Genomic DNA, 13242 nt, shown 5'->3' with positions numbered 1-13242 from the left:
TGCGATCCGTTGCCGGTCACGAAAAAAGACAAATAAAGGAAAAAAAAAAAAAAAAAGAATATAGTTGTCTCACCTTAAAAACTCCTAGTGCTATCTCTTCATGGTCACACCTTCCCCTGATCCAAGTAGCCAAACCCAAATAGTAGATAGTTTGTACTTTTTATTGTGGGAAACAGGAAACTTGCATCCCTGCTTTTCCTCTTCACAAGGGATTTTATCTAAGTATGATGGTCTGGAAAGGATAAAAACAGTGTAGTCTCTTCATTTGCTTTCAGACACTTATAAACTTTAATTCCTAATCAAGTTTTTTCACAAGCTTGATTAGGAATTAAAGTGTTTCGCTAATTAGGTCTTCCTATAGGTGGCAGTGTTGTATTATAAATAAGACATAAAGCGTGTGGAACTTAGCTGGAAAATAATTGTTCTCAATTTTTAGGTCAGAAAAACGAGACGGTTAATTAAGAACTGACATTTAACTTTCAAATCCAATTGTTTGGATCTATTTCAAAATGATTCTTATACTGTTATTATTTAAGCAGTCTGTGGATAAAAGTATTTCTCAATATATTTATAGTTGTCTTCAAGTGGTTTTACATGTTAGCAGAACTATGAGTTGACTCTTTCCTTACAGTTAACTTTGGTGGCAAGAATAAATCCAATGATATGGATGAATCTGTAAGTCATACAATCTTATCAGTGAGACTTCAGATGTTTTTCATTCCAACCTTCTCTATCACACGTATAACATCTTCTTTATCACCATCTATAACATCCCTGGCAACTGGTGCCATTAATCAGCAAATGGAACAGATGTGGAAGAAAGATACAGGTTTTAGTTGCCAACATCTTGAGTTTAAAGCTTTAATGGAGATATTCAGTGGGAAATGATGAAGTGGGGCTTGTGAGACATTCACACTTAGATGACTCGTAGATTTTTAAACCTAACACATCCAAAAAAGGATTGCCTTTTTATTTACATTTCCAGCAATTTATGTATGGCAGTATATACTTACGTGGGGACTTGGACAGCCATTCATCCAGATGCTCATGCATGATATCTGGTGTCATCTTTAAGACCTCTCAACATTCTGTTCTATCTCCTAAATATTGTCAATGTGATTACTTCGTCTAGGTTCTCTATCTAGGTAGCTCTATCATCTTAGTCCAAACTATCATTATTTTTCACCCAAACACATTATTTTCACACCTAATTGGTCTGCAAGAGTTTATTATTACCTCTATTTTTTAGACAACAGCCATTTTAGAAAATGTAAAATCCGATCATGTCACTCTCTTGCTTGAAATTCTTCTATTAATTACTGTTGTACTTAGAATAAACCCCAACTATTTAGTTTGACCCGCAGTGTTCCTCCCTCCTCCCTACATTGTGAACTAGCCTATCTGCTTATTATTACAGCCTTATCTCATGCTACTTTCCCTTTGTTGGTTGTGCTCCTACCTTTGTGGTGTCCTTGTTCTTTGATTGGAGGAGGTGGGGAGCATAGATGCAGAAGGCCTATTTGTAAGACAGTGTGCATTTTAGGTAAAAAAAAAAAAAAATGCTTACTAGTATATTAAAGTTTGTGGCTGGTAGGGATATTTTCATAGCATTCAGGAACCCATCACTCTGTAACTTTCAACTTCTCACGTGGAATCTAGGGATAGATGCACATCTGAGTGCGGATTCTGTGTGGGGAGAAAAATTATATTCCAACTGAGAAAAGGCAATTTTGATAGTGATTCCCAGTTATATTGCAACTGTGGATAATTTTTCTTATTTGTTAGCTCTCGGTGTGGCTTTATTTTTATAATTTCATTCTTCTAGCACTTAATTATGCATTAAGTTTGTTTTTCATGTGTATCAGTCTTGCCTTAGCAACTAGGTGGACCACAGAACCATCAATGGCTTAGATGCTGTTAGTGGCATTCCTAATAAGTGATATTCTACTGGCCGTTGTTGAGTTTCTTGTTTCCCAAGGCTGGTCATTCCTGCTTGGGATAGTTTTGTCTGTTAAGAAGTTCTTCTCTATCTTGTACCAAGTCTCTGGCCCATAGTTTCCCCACACCAGTTCTAGTTTTCCTTGGGGGCATAGAGAAAAAGCCTAACTTTTCTTCCCCCATTAGCCCTTTAGCTATTTAAATAGCTGTTATAGTTACCAGAATATTCTCTTTGATGTAAATGTCTTTAGCTTCTTTAACTTTCTAATTGTCTTCACACTACTGGGCACTTTCCATTGTTCATCCTCTAGTTTATTGTTTGAAAATGTGATTTTGGGGACCACCTGTATCAGAATCACCTAAGGTACTTAGGTGATTCTGTGGAATTAAGATGGTAGATTCAGTCAACACTTCTAATCTTGCCTTCTCTCGAAACCCCACTAAAACTGCAGTAAAGACCCAAATGGACAAGGACATCAGGGAAACAGACAATAGCAGATTAGAACATTGAAAAGCCTAAGAATGAGTGGAGATTAACTGAGATACTCAAGACTCATTAGTCTTAAGTTGGCAGAGGGGAAAACTGAGAACTAATCAGATTTTCCCTATAAATCCTCAGAAAGCTCAAGAATTGACAATACCAAGTATCTCTGGAAATTGGGATGCACAGGACATAAAATAAGGAAGACTAGATAAATGCTGCTAAGAATCAACTCTCCCAATGTATACTGTTCACCTTGGGACAAATTATGGAGGTACTAAGCAGATGGTCTCTGGATAAAGTTGTGTTTCTGTGTGGGAAGTCATTTTCAGTATTTCTCAGGAAATTTGTATGTTTATTCTAATCACGAATCCTGAGGAAAGTCATTGAAAAAGTGATGTTCCTATGAGTGATGTTCCAGAAAATAAGTTTGGAAGCAAAGTCTTAGAATTGACAATACAACATTTTATTCAATATAGTACTATTACTATTGCTATGAGGTCTGAATGTTGTATATAAATACTACCCAATAATGTTTGTTGGTGTTTTTAAGTTGAGAATATTCACTATAGACTGGAGTCCTTTGTAAACAACAAAGTAGGAATTACAAGAGAAAAATGTATTTATGTTTTTGTAGAATACTCCAACATGAAATGAGAATTTGATATAAAATCAAGTAAAAGTAAAAGCAATATTAATTTCAAAGGCAAAACCAAAATCAAAGTAAGCAGATAAAATAGTTTATCATTAAGAAAGTATGTGAACCAACACAAACTCTTAACACTCAACCTGAAGCTGCTTTTTGATACACTCTTAATTTGATCAGTGTTAACATATAATGAATGAATTTTTTTCTACATCTGGTTGTTACGAAACAAAGATCAAGGCTATTGGAAAAGGCCAAGTAATACTTGGTATGTTTTAAAAGTTCATTTTAAGAATGCTAATTTCTAAATAGAATACAGTTGATCCTTGAACAACGTGAGTTTGAACTGCATAGGTCCTCTTATGCATGGATTTTTTTCCAGTAAATACTGTTAATGTGTTTTCTCTTTGTTATGATTTTTTAAAAAACATTTTCTTTTCTCTAGCTTTCTTGATTGTAAGAACACAGTATTTCATACATATAACATACAAAATATGTTTTAATCTGCTGTTTATGTTATCAGTAAGGCTTCTGGTCAACAGCAGGCTATTAGTAGTTACGCTTTTGAGGAATCTAAATTTATACATGGATTTTCAACTGTGTGGGTGTTTAGTGCCCTAACTGCTGCAATGTTCAAGGGTCAATTGTTTTATCTTTCAATTTTTTTTTTTTTGTCTTTTTGTCTTTTTCCGGGTCCGGCAACGGATCGCAACCCTCAGTGTTGCCCCCGCGCCTTGCTCAGCCAGTGAGCGGGAACCGGTCTGTATGTGGGATCCGAACCCTCGGGCGGGAGCGCCGCCGCGCTTCTCAAGCGGCGCACCATCCAGTGCGCCACCAGGCCGGCCCATTATCTTTCAATTTTTATAATGCTTTTTATTTGGCATTTATTTTGTATTAATGTTTCTTTTAAAATGTCTTCTATTATTCCATGTCTATATCAGATAGAAATCATTTTTACATGTTTTCTCAATATATAATCTTATCACAGTATATTGGTTCACAATAATAATAAGCCATAGATTTATTATTACATCTTTACTTTTTTTAATAAAATCCTTGGAACTTTTAATATCATTCTATCACAGTAAAATGATTCACTATTTATTGTTATGGTCACTCATTGTTTAAAAACATATATAAGTGAAGCCTTATTAATAAAATCCTTGGAACTTTTAATATCATTCTATCACAGTAAAGTGATTCACTATTTATTGTTATGGTCACTCATTGTTTAAAAACATATATAAGTGAAGCCTTATGAAAAGTACAGAATAAATTGTGATTGTGGGAAATCCAGTTTTTTGTTCCCAAATCTCAAAGATTAATATCTGTTCTGAATTTGGAAAGGAGTATAGTTGTTACCAAACTGAGAATAGAGGAATAAGTGATTGTATGAAACTGAATCTGAGAGCACAGTCACCCCTGCCACTTCCGCCACTGCCCAACCCCGTTTCTCTGGGTTCACAGAATGCTGGCAGCCAAGCAGGAGTTTGGAATATTATTACAGGGGTTTCTGTGTAGCCCTAAAGAAAAGACCTCAGAGGGGGTTCCTTGAAGCTGCAAGTCACCAAGCCCCACCTATAAGTTCAGTTATAAGCTTTTTAGTCCTCCACACTTAATTATAAGCAAATACCCAGTTATTTGAGGAAAACATCCAACATTCAAGGTGAATGATGGGAACTAAAAGAAACAGAAAAAGTCACCTCAGTAAAAACAGAGACTTTACAGGGAGAAAAAAACTACCAGCAACCTCCTACCCCAATTAATATATTCAGAGAGATAAGAGGTGAGGATTAAATGAAAATGGAGTACTATATGAAAGATTAGCAAGAAAACAAAAAAGAGTTTAAAACATGATAATGGAAATGAAAACTTTAGGAGGACTGTAAGATAATATTCAAGAAATCTTTCAAAAAGTAGAGCAAAAAGAAAAGAGAGAAAAGAGAGGACACTTAGCCAACTGTTCCAAAGGTTTCATACAATTGAGTTCCAGATGGAGAAAATAGGGGAAAATGAAAAGGAGAAAATAATAAATAATTCAAGATAATGACCTATAATTGAAGGTTGGAGTTTGTAGATTGAAGGTGCCCGCTGAGTGCCCAACTTAATAAATACACACATGCTGGGACACATCATTAGGAAATTTCAGGACACTTGGGCAGGAGGGAAAAAAACAGGTTGTGGATAAAGGATCAGGAACAGAATGGCTTTGGATTTCCCTGCAGCAACTTGGAAGTGAGAAAACAGAGCAATACCTTCAAAATTGTGAAGGAAAATGATTTTTAACTTAGAATTATGTATGTAGACAGTATGGCCAGTTAAAATACAAATATTTTCGACATGCAAAACTTCCCCTGTCCTCATTATTAAAATCTATTGGAAGGTGAGAAAATTGAGAGGAAACTAAGAAGGAAGAAGAAAAAGGATACAAGAAACAGGAGATCCAGTACAGGAGGAAGGTGAGGGGAATCTCCAGAATGATGATGAAGAGATGCCAAGATGCCAGCTGTGTATCTTATGTAGAGGGCAACCACTCCAGGTTGGAGGGCTGTGAATCAAGACGTTGACTTGTTGAGGGCTATAATTCCCAAGATGCTTGCTGTCACTGTCTGTCTTTTAAATCTGAGAACAGAATTCTCTGGTGAGCTTGAACCAGATTCTAATCTGTTTTCAGCTTGTCTTGACCATGTGCTGGACAAGTGTCTGTTTACCCCTTATGTTCTGTTGCCTGGCTCAGCTGAGGATACTTGTTTCACCTCTTGGATGTATTCTGCTTTGACCTACTCTTAAGTCCTGGGAGTAGCTATGGTGGGTTTAGAGACAAAAAATGCAAAATAGCCTGTAATCCTGCTGTAAGTTCAATACTAGCCTGCACTACCCTGCTGGAAGCCCTGACTGTGGCTGACCCGTATATTTTCTAGGAATCAGGTCTTCGCCTGCTAGGGGAGGAATTCTGTTAACTCTCTGGGAAGCTGAAACTGGACAATGACACAGAGACTCTGTTCAGTTCTTTCCCTGTCCTTCTGTACCCTACCTTCATCTGTAAGTGCACCATTGACCTTGTGTATCTAGCTTTGGTATTTCTATTCAGTTTTTCAAAACTAAAAATATATCATTTAGGGACACATATATTGTTATGTATTAGAGGTAAAAGTAATTTTAAAAAGCAAGGGAATGATTAACAGAAATCACAATAAAGGGGATGGGATCAGGGAGCTTCTAAGGCCCTGGTAAAGATCTATGTTTTAATAGAGGTGGTGGATACGTGGGAGTTTATTGTATTAATTTCTTTTCATATTCACATATACATATATTCTTATATGTATTTGATACATGTAGATATGCAAACTTTTTAAAAAGCAGATTTCTAGACCCCACCTTCAGACTCAATCAGAAACTTAATAAATAATGCCCAGGAATCCTGATTATTAATCTTACTCATAGATAAGAATCATTAGTCTAGTTGATTTACTGTTCTTATTAAGTGTGTTACCCACTATTACTGAAGTGGTCTGATGAGTACATAATAAAGTGGCAACATTTCTTTCCTACATCTAGTTACCATGCTCTCATGTATATATATGAGTACAAGGAAATTGTTCTTTTCTGCCCAGTTACACCAAGATCTATCATAGGGATCCCTTATCTTTCCATGAGCTTGTAACATCTCTTTTAAATTTCTCTCAGAATATGTTAAAAATCAAACCACAAGATTTCTGCTGTCACTGAAGTGAGGTTGTAAGAAGTATGGGGTGGGATATTACATGAGCTCTAACATGTGTTAAAGATTTGACATTTAAAAAATAAAAAATAAAACAAATGCAGTATTGTTTTTAAAGGTGACTATGCTCTGTACAGTAATGTCAAGGGCTCGCATGTGACTTACCACATTTAATCACAGTGAAACCCTGGCAGCTGCCTGGCTGTTGTTTTAGTGACACTTGTGTATTCCCCAGTGGAAAATCTGGTTTTTCAGCTCTGTTGTGAAACAAATATGGATATTAGCAATTTGATGTGGTGGAAGGACCTAGCACCTCAGGTTTCAGTTATCTGATACTTTCTGACTTTGGGCAAGTTACTTAACCTTTTCTGATCCTTTTTTTTTTTTTTTTTCCATTTGTAATTTGGGTCAGCACTAACACCTGCTGGAATTGTGACAATATAAAATGAGATCATTTGTGTCAAGCGTTCGCCACACTGCCTAGTTGTTAAAGAAATATTAGTTGCCTTCTATGAGCAACCTTTGCTTAGCCAGACATATGGGAATCATCCAAGAATCTTTTCTCTTTTTACCTACCAAAGATCTGTCCATTTCATCACCTTAATAGCTCTCGAATGGAAATGAGACATGACCCACATTTTATATAATTGGGTTGTAAGCAGGCAGTAACTAAATCAATCCTTCAGGACATTAAGTTGTCTTGTACTTTTATTAGTAGTAATAACTATTAGTTTTCTAGAGCTCTAAAAGGATTGTAAGTTTCACTTCTACAAAATTGGTAGTCTTGGGCCGGCCCGTGGCTCACTCGGTAGAGTGCGGTGCTGATAACACCAAGGCCCCGGGTTCGGATCCCACATAGGGATGGCCGGTTCGCTCACTGGATGAGCGTGGTGCTGACAACACCAAGTCAAGGTTTAAGATCCCCTTACCGGTCATCTTTTAAAAAAAAAAAAAAAAAAAAAAAATTGGTAGTCTTGGTATTGATTTCATCATATTTTTGCCAGCATTAGCAGTATTATCTTAAAATTACCCACTATAAGTTGAATAGGTACTAAAATAATGCTTCATTGTTATTTTTACTGTCATATATTTTTATTTTTAGGCTTAATATTTTTACACGTGTGAATTTAGGCATGTAGGATATTATAGTGAAAAAAGTGTGCACTTTGCACAGAGACAGTCCTGGGTTCAGATCTAAGCTCTGCAATTTTATGATGTCAGGCAAGTTATGTACCTTTTCTAGGCTTGCTTTATCACATTTTTAAAGTAGGTTAATACGATTTAGTTACAGAGTTGTTACAGTCATCAAAAGATAAATTTGAAAGTACAGAAGGCCAAGAAGAGCCAAGACAGTCTTCAAGAGCAAAGTAGAAGAATTTGTTTTGTCAGATCAAGATTTTGTTTTTATAAAAGTAGATCAGTAAAAACAGCGTTGTATTGATGCAAGGATACTCAACATTCTTGGATCAGTAGATCAGTGGGACAGAATAAGGAATACAGAAATAGACATATGCATATACAAATAGATAATTGATTAATGGTAAAGGTGGCACACAGAACAGTGGAGATGTAGTATTTCAGTAAATGGTGCTGAGCATCATGTATATTCATATTGTTGTGAGGCACCCTCCCAAAAGAAATGCACTTACATGCCACTTATGCAGAAAAGGGCAGTTTATTCACTCCACCTGGCCAGTGTCTGTCACCCAAGGAGCAACCAACGAAGAGCGGCATTGGGCTTTGGTCTTGTGGGGGTTTTAAAGGCAAAAACTACATCCCGTTGGCACACGGGTTTGTCCAGGTGCACAAAGCAAGCTAGGGAGCTAGGTCACAGAAGCCAAAAATGAGCCGTTAGAGCAATCAAGCATACAAGTTTTCATTGTGTATGGTTCCTGTTACCATGTAATAATTCACTGTGTATGGCTCCTATTGCTATGCAATGGTTTTTGTTTCTATGAGAAGGTCAACGGTTTCTCATGCAGAAGGGGGGGGGTAGTCTGCAGGTCAGACAGGGGGCAAAATGGAGTTACTTAGGTTAAGCAAGCAATTCTACAGGAGCAGACAGCATACATTATGAGGGTGTAGGGAGCTCTATTTAAATGTATAATGGTGAATGAAGAGCCCTATCTCATAACACATCCAAATTAAATTCCCTGTGGATTGTGGATATACCTGTGAAAGGCAAAATTTAGGGAGATAATATAGGGAAATATCTATGTGACCTTACAGTCTGTGAGGTATTCTTAAATGGACACAGCATTATCCATAGAAGAAAAAAAAATGAAACATCAGAATTAAAATCAAGAACTTCTGTTCATCAAAAATTATCTTCAAAAGAGTGCAAAGCAAGCCAAAGAGTGGGAGAAGATATTTGTAAGACTATGACACAGGGCTTATATGTAGGATATATGAAGGACTAAAAATCAGTGAGAAAAAGACAACCCAACAGAAAAATGGGCGAAGGACTTGAACGGCAGGTTAAAAAAAAAAAAAAGAAAGCATATCCAAATGGCCAATAAAAATAATAAAAGATGCTCTAGACCGCAATTCATTAGAGAAACACAAATTAAAACCATAATGACATACAACTACTACACACCCACCAGAATACTAAAATTAGAAGGATTAACGATAGAGAGGGTTTGTGGGAATATGGAGGAAGGAAATTCTCCTACACTGTTAGTGGAGTATACTCTTATATGATACAACCACTTTTGTTGGCATCTGTAGAAGCTGAATATATGCATACTGTATGACCTCGCAGTTCCACTCCCCACAGTAATGGTGTGGCGGGGGGGAATGTTTATAGCAACATTATTTGTACTAGCTTCAAGTTGGGCCAGGGGTGGGGGTGGAGTTTCCATCAACAATATAGTAGGTGAGTAAATTATGATATGGTGGGGCCGGCCCGTGGCTCACTCGGGAGAGTGTGGTGCCATGGGTTCGGATCCCATATAGGGATGGCCAGTTAGCTCACTGGGTGAGCGTGGTGCTGACAACACCAAGTCAAGGGTTAGGATCCCCTTACCGGTCATCTTTTTTTTTTAAAAAAAAAAAAAAAAATTATGATATGGTCCTACCTTGGAACTGTAATGAAAATGAACAAACTCAGCTCATTCAATAATAATAATGAGTCTTAAAAACAGAATGTTGGGCAAAATAATCCACACACAAAACAGTATATATGATTCCACTTAAACATGTTTTAAAATTAGACAGTACTAAACTTGATTGTTAGAAGTCAAGCTGACCTTGGAGAGGAGGGAGGGGTTACTGATTGGGAAGAATGGGAAGGGACTGCTGGGGTCCTGGCAGTTCTCTACAAGGGGTCTTCAAAAAGTTCATGGAAAGGTTTGTATTATCTTTTAATTCTGTTTTTCTGCAAACTTTTTGAAACACCCTCCTGTTTCTAGACCTCTGTGGTACTTACGTGGGCAGTTGCTTTGTTATAATTTATTGAGCTGAATATTTATGTTTTATGTGAATATTTATGTCTAATGTGTACCTTTTGTGTACATTAGACTTTAACAGAAAAATTAGAAAAGAACCACCCAGCTTTTAATACGTGATAAATATTCAATATCAGGTTCTCCTTATCCCTCCATCTAATTTGTGAGCATTTTGCATATGTTCTTTGCCCATTGATGTATTTCAGTCATGATGTTGTACTTATAAATTTGTTTGAATTCTTTAAAGATCAGTAGAGACAGTTTTAGCCAGCATCATATAGAATGTGGCTTTGCCCTCGAAAATTCACTTGCTCCAACTGTTTGACCCACAAACAGTATAATTTTTAACAGGTAAGTGTAATAATACATTTATTGTTTAATTTTTTTTCCCTAATCTTCATTATAGAAAAGTTTTAATTGTAAATAGTTGAAGCCATCATTTTTTTTTTTTTTTGTCTTTTGTCTTTTTCCGTGTCTGGCAACGGATCGCAACCCCCAGTGTTGCCCCCCGGCGGGACCGGGGACTGGCAACGGGACCGCAACCCTCGGCGTTGCTCCCTCGCCTCGCTCAGCCAGTGAGCAGCCGGTCTGTATGTGGGATCCGAACCCTCGGTGGGAGCGCCCTCGGCGTTGCTCCCTCGCCTCGCTCAGCCAGTTAGCAGCCGGTCTGTATGTGGGATCCGAACCCTCGGTGGGAGCGCTGCCGCGCTTCCCAAGCGGCGCACTGTAGCAGTGCGCCACCGGGCCGGCCCTTGTATTGTATTCTTTCCCGGTTTTTTCGTTTGTTTTTAGCAGCTGGCAGGTACAGGGATCGAACCTTGAACCTTGGTGTTTGTATTGTATTCTTTCCTGGTTTTTTCGTTTGTTTTTAGCAGCTGGCAGGTACAGGGATCGAACCTTGAACCTTGGTGTTTATCAGTACCACTCAGCACCACGCTCTCACCAGCACAGCTAAGTGGCCAGCCCTGTATTATCTTCTTAAACAATCTTCTGTATCTGGTATTAATAATGGTGGTTTTAAAAAAAATCTTTACCTTTTTTTTTTCTTTATACTTTTATTGCATGCCAGTATTCCAAGAATAATTCAATGGTGATTGAAGGTATCCTTATTTAGTCCTATCCCCCACCCCTTTCTTTAAAATATGTAAAATTTTTCTGTATTTTCTCCAATAAATTTGATATTCTTTTCTAGACTTTGCATTAATACCTTCCCTTAATACTTAGGAAGACTCATAGAGTAAGTAAGGGGCTCAAATAATAATCTAAACAGGTTCAGGGCATAAACCAGAAATGAGGATCACTGAAGATTCTATTTGAATCAAAATACTCTAAGCATTTGTATAAAAGAGATTTTTTCCCCAGCAATATGAGATGAAAACTACTTTTATTCAGGTTAGTTACAAAAATTGCTTTTTTACTTTTGTTCTTTAAAAATAATTTTGTGATGAGGTATTTTAACTTCATTATGAAAAGGATTCTTTAAAGTAATATATTGCTGTAAGTCTACATAAACCTTTTGGTTTTGTTTGTAAGCTTTTTTTCATTTGTTGGAGTGAAGGCAAGTAATATAGGCAGGATTTATCAGCATAAATTTATTACCACTGTTGACAAAATGACCCCTTGTTCCTCCAGTAGCCTGAGAAGTACATACTTCTTTACAGAGCATTTAGTAGGGAGGTGTTTGTTATGGGTGCAGAGGCCAGTGTTTCTGTGGCTTCACTTTCTTAACTCACTACATTTGTAAAATATAAAGAGGATTTGCTATCCCACTATTCTTTTTTAAAATGGGACTATTGTAAGAAAATGCAGCAAGGTTGGTGTGAGCATTGAGGGTTAAACTATAAATTTAGGTTTTTTCCCCTCCTATGTATGGGAGTCTTCCTACATTTTTATTAAGCTGGTCAGGGGTTCTCTGCCAAATTTTTTTCTGTGATGGTACCAGAAATTATATGTGAAATCTGAGGCCAGAATGAGCCAGAATGTAGAACTGAAGGATTTTTCCCTGAGACAAATCAGGCTACTTTCAGAGGCTTTCTTTTTTCTTTTCTATTTTTGGTTCTTTTATTGTGGAAAACTTTATAACACACAGAATTAAAGAGCATAGGATAACGGATGCCCATGTTATCTATCACCTATATTCAATAATTACCAAAAGTGTTAATTTGCACTGATGTTGGAATATTATGACTCATTTGAGATTTTCCATTACTTACTGTAGTCCATATCTTTTCTCCAATTTGAAAAATAAATTTGCCACCAAATGGTGCTAAATATTTAGAGCTTAATTTGGATGTACCAAAACCATAGAGCATACTGTATTTGCTGGCACAGTCTCGATTTTTGTTTTATTGCCATAAGTATACTTGGACTTCATGTCTTAGTTTTTTAGTAGGGGACACTAAAGAGGTAGAAGTTAATCTCCACTTCTTCCTAAAGTGCTTACAAAGTGATGTTAATGATGGTTATATAAATATACTTAATATAGACCTACTAGATGAAAAGTCAAAAGGACAAGCCAAAAATACACCTAAAATAGTCCCAAGTCCTGCCATTTGTAAATTTGAAAAGGTCGGTTGACTGTAATCATGCCCCAAGAATTCCCTGCCTCCTACCTAATTTCTCTATCAACATCTTTCTCAAAGCCTCTGGTCATAACTTCTAAGATAGCTATATTTCTGAAATGATAATATTTATGATATGCTAATTAGGTGTCAGGATGTTAACCGCATTCCAAATATGTGTGGTATCACTTTTTAGATATCAAATAAGCTTGTGTGTAGGTCATACTGAATCAATTAAAACTTTCTCTAACAGAATTGTTTAACATTTGCTTTTTGTGTCTGTATGATGGTGGTGCTGTCTGTGGCAGTCCAGCAGGAATCTAAGCAATCTTTCAAGACTAGAGAATGTGTTAGGAACAAATATAAAACACACTCATACTAATTAGTACTTAGAGAAAAAAGTCTTCACTTTTTTTTTTTTTTTTAGCAAATAATAGGTTGGCTCT

General features: G+C 36.7%; 1 pseudogene; it reads right to left on the bottom strand.

The window, feature by feature from the left end:
- LOC103601788 overlaps nt 1–1068 on the bottom strand; it is an 11351-nt pseudogene extending 10283 nt beyond the window's left edge.
- Between the last annotated feature and the right edge of the window lie 12174 nt (nt 1069–13242).

The sequence above is a fragment of the Galeopterus variegatus genome, unplaced genomic scaffold, assembly GCF_000696425.1.
Source record: "Galeopterus variegatus unplaced genomic scaffold, G_variegatus-3.0.2 Scaffold3879, whole genome shotgun sequence".
Taxonomy (NCBI): domain Eukaryota; kingdom Metazoa; phylum Chordata; class Mammalia; order Dermoptera; family Cynocephalidae; genus Galeopterus; species Galeopterus variegatus.
The sequence above is the reverse complement of the archived record's forward strand: the minus strand, read 5'-3'. Positions and strand labels throughout refer to the sequence as shown.